We start from the raw sequence: 4,507 nt of genomic DNA, 5'->3' as shown, positions 1-4,507 counted from the left end.
AATCCACCATATCTTCGGAACCATATACCTCTGTTGATCCAACCTCATTCCTTGTAAGCTGATCATGACTGGTACTATAGTCTATAATCTCAGATAGTGTCAGTTTTGACAGATCAACTTCTGTCTGTAGCTTTTGACTCTCTTCATGTAGCTTCAAAACAGTCTCGTCATGACCTATTTGCAGCTCCACCTGCATCTGCAGCTCCACCTGCTAGTCAAAGCTACTGTTCTCTGTAGCAGCTATGGTTACAGCTTCATCTCAGAACTTTCTTTCTGAATCAACATTAGAGAGTATGCATGTCGCTCTCCGTAATAACTTCTGATTCATCTCCTCAGCTACACCATTCTGCTGTGGTGTATCCGTAACTGCGTGATGTCGGACAACTCTTTCATCTTTGCATAGCTGATTGAGCTTTGATGAACCGAATTTTTTACCATCCTCTGAAAGAATTTGCACCTCTCTTTCACCTATACAACCATAGATTTTATGCCACAGTTTTGTCATATCTTTCTGGTGAATTTCTGAAGATGCGACATTCACAGAACCTGTAATTGTGGAACCTTGCAGCATATACAATTTACCACGTTTGACACCTTTTAGAATCCCATCTGAACCCTTGTAGACCTTTAAAACTCCACCTTCACCTAAGTACTTGAAACCTTCGTTGTCTAATACACTTAAAGATATCAAGTTTTTCTTCATTGATGGAACATGTCTAACTTTGTTTAATGTGCATATATTACCATCATATGTTATGAGTTTAACCAAACCTATTCCAACAACCTTACAAGCAAGACCATTGGCAATCACAAATTGAAAATTACTCCCTCCTTGGACATATATGATAAGACGCTCCAGTATCTAGAACCCACACCTCAGAGGAACGAGTGTGTCCTTCAGCAACTAGAGCAATGTCCTCTTTGGACCTTGTGTCAGCTTCTGCTACAGCAGCAGATTCAGATTTCTTCGTCTTCTTTGGACATTCTGATTTCCAGTGTCCTATCTCCTTACAGTAGTTACAGACATCACCTTGTTTAGGACTTTTTGCAAACGATTTTTTCTTGTTCTTCACATATCTATTATCACTGCTGACAAATAGTCCAGATTCTTGAATGTCTGTACCTGTACCAGATGCCTTACAACGCAGCTCCCTACTGTGAAGAGAGGATCTGACTTCCTCCAGTGAAACTGTATCTTTACCGACTATGAACGATTGCATGAAGTTTTCATATGATAACAGCAGAGATACCAACAGAAGCAAAGCAGCATCCTCATCCTCCACCTTAACATCAATATTACACAGTTTTAGTAATAATGTGTTCAACTGATCTAAGTGATCCCTGAGTTGCATACCTCCCTGCATTCCCAATGTAAAAAGGCGTTGTTTCAGAAGCAATTTTTTCGTTAGAGACTTTGTCATGTACAACATCTCCAACCTTCCCCACAGACCAGCCGCAATATTTTCGTCTGCAACCTTTATGATGATATCATCTGCAAGATATAGCAAAATCGTTGAGTATATTTTGTCCTCCAGACTTCTCATTGCAGTAGTGTTGTCCTTGTTTTCTATCAACAGCGCCATCGACCTTGTTACTTCATCAACGCTTGCACTTTGATTTGCTAGAGACTGAAGTTGTTCCTCCCTGTGAACTTTTCGATACTCATGTTTAACCCAGACATCTTCTCACCAGATGCGGAAATTCCCAGAACCTGGAGCTCTGACACCAGTTTGTTATAACGGATGCAAAAAAATGAAACTATAAACGTAAAGAAAACGACACAGTAACGTGACTCACCAATAATGTGTTGGCTACTTTCACAGGCAAAGAAAAACGATTTATTAAGGAAAGCAGAAGGTTCAGAAAACCTTGATGGAAGTTCTGAATCAGAATCGGAATATATCAGAATTAGGCATAACATAGATATGTAAAGCTACTTAGTTAACCCTAATCATATTTCTACTTGTTGCTTAGGTCCACGTAACGTCCTTAAGCTAATAACTTCGACTCATTACTCAAACCAAAAATCTGCAATAAGCTTCATAGCTTACACCTCCTCTGACATGTTATGCAGGTTACACCTTCTGAAAATAGCTATGCAACTTATACCTCTTGTGATCAACTGTGTATTTGCACCTTCCACAGGTCGTATTTTCTGTAGGTCTTACCTTCCGTAAATTCCACCTTCTGCAACTTGCACCTTGTGTAGTTCGCACCTTCTGCAGGTCACACCTTCTGCATGTCACATCTATTGTAATTTGCTCTGTAGATTTGCACCTCCTACACCTTGTGCAGTTTGTACCTTTGCAACTTGTATCTCTACAACTTGTACCTCTACAACATGTATCTTATGCATGTTGCTCCTACACCTACTTGTACAAATTTCAGATTCAAGTCATTCCAACAAGATATATTACTGAGTTCAAGCTAGAAATAACCAATCAACTTTACTATCACATTCAAAATTATTAACACCGAGTTTCTATGTCCATCCTGTCACATGAGCACAGCCTTATAACATCATTTTTAAGACCATATATTAATTATTAGGCGAAAAAACACCATATTTTAATCCAAAGCATGACATGTGCACAGTCCTCTACCTATTTTAAAGTCTCGATTATACATTTGCTCCATTAATCTTGCAAGTACCTTTAACATGTTTTGTTCGTAACTAGTCAAGCAAGACTCAGTAAGTATAACTTCAATCTTACAAAAACTTGGAAAACTCAATTTTTTCCTATTCAAATTATTTCCGATCGCTCTATATATTTTGTGTAATTTGAATTTCATATGAGACATACAGATTTCACTGAATTAGCAAATGATTTACGACGAATGAAGTTTAATTATCGATGAAGTTACTGATCCACATCCAATTTCCTAACTGTTTCACAAAGATCCATTATGAAGAAGATAAGAAGATACATGGCTAGTGACCGAGAATGGGAAGTGTACAAGCTCGGTGGTGCTTCTGCTAGGAATGAGATTACTGATAAGGTGAGAAAAACATTGATTGATGAATTGAAGACATTTACAGGGAGGTAAATTTGTACTGCTATGTGATTTATCATCTATGGTTATGCGACTTATGTCCCATTGGTTTTAGGTCCATGTACCCGTTTAGCTGTTGGTAAATCAGCAAAAGCTAATCATCAATAATATCTAATTGGTTGGTCAAATACCAGGAAATTTCGTAGCTTTACGTATCTTTGGTCAAATTTCAATGAGTGTAGAGGTTCACCAATAAGGCAATCATCATGATCTTGCTTAGGTATAACAAGTCAACTATCAAGAAAAGGGACAAGAGATCCATTTTTGGGTCTTAAAGAACCTTTAAACAATGATATCAATCTTAACGAAAATAGTTGACTGAAAACGCATCAAGCATTATTTTGCTCTCTCATATAACGTGTAACAAAATTAAGGGCATGAAAAAATTGCATAGCCAACAAAGAAGAACAAAAAAAATTAATAGCCAACAAAGTAATATAGCTCACACGAAACATGATCAGACGTCACACTAACAGCCAACCCAGCTAAACTTTATGTTATAAACCTGTGATCCGCTACATGGTCTGCAAAGGTGTAAACTCTACTACGACTACCAAACTCTTCAAAACCTCGGATTTCAAATCTTTTGAGAATGTTCCTTTCAGGATTGAAGTAGAAAACATAGGTCGGTTCAGATGTATAGTGAATCGAAAAAACAATGTCACCTGTAGCAGTCACTCCAACCACAGCTAAGCTACAAGAAGCATCTGAAGTCTCAAGGATTTTTTCCACTGAGATAACGTGTTTTGACCATTCTTGTTTCTTGACATCTTCTAGAACCCACAAATGAAAGTTAATGGTATGCCATCCATCATGAAAACCAACCCATTCTGATTTAATCAAACCTAATTTACCCTTGTAATTTACCATTTTAGAAGACCATGGAAAAGATTATTTTCTGAGAAACCAAAGTTTCTCGGACCTAACATCAAAGCAAGCTATCAAACGGTTATAAAATGTGCGGGCGAAGTAATACACAACCCCATTGATGCTTATCCCTTCAGAATTAGGTTTATGGAATCGACCCTTAAACTTTCTCCACGACAATTTTCCAGTTCCCAACGTCAAAATTTGATTTTTTGCCTCCATTACGATAATATGAAGGGCTGATGGACAGTACCTTGAATTGTTTATCAATGGGATCATATCCTAAAAAACTTTTCAAGCTATTCTTTCTCATTCTCAGAATGAGGAAGCTCTTCTTCTTCGTCATCGGCTTGGGTAAACTTCTATACTGCCCTGTGGTAGGGTTATATATCACCGACACTTTAATCATATTCTCTTTTGAGATACGCATGTTAGGGAAATATATCAAACCAGCCACAGGGCCACAAAATTCTGAGAACATGGTGTCTCCAGGGGTGACCGTAGAGGAATCGGGGGCTAATACAAGAGTCGACTTTTCATCTGGATTCTGAGGCCGAGGCGACGAGTAAAATGCCATTTACGGTGG

The sequence above is a fragment of the Eutrema salsugineum genome, unplaced genomic scaffold, assembly GCF_000478725.1.
Source record: "Eutrema salsugineum unplaced genomic scaffold, Eutsalg1_0 scaffold_4, whole genome shotgun sequence".
Classification (NCBI taxonomy): domain Eukaryota; kingdom Viridiplantae; phylum Streptophyta; class Magnoliopsida; order Brassicales; family Brassicaceae; genus Eutrema; species Eutrema salsugineum.
Note: the sequence above shows the minus strand (reverse complement) of the source record.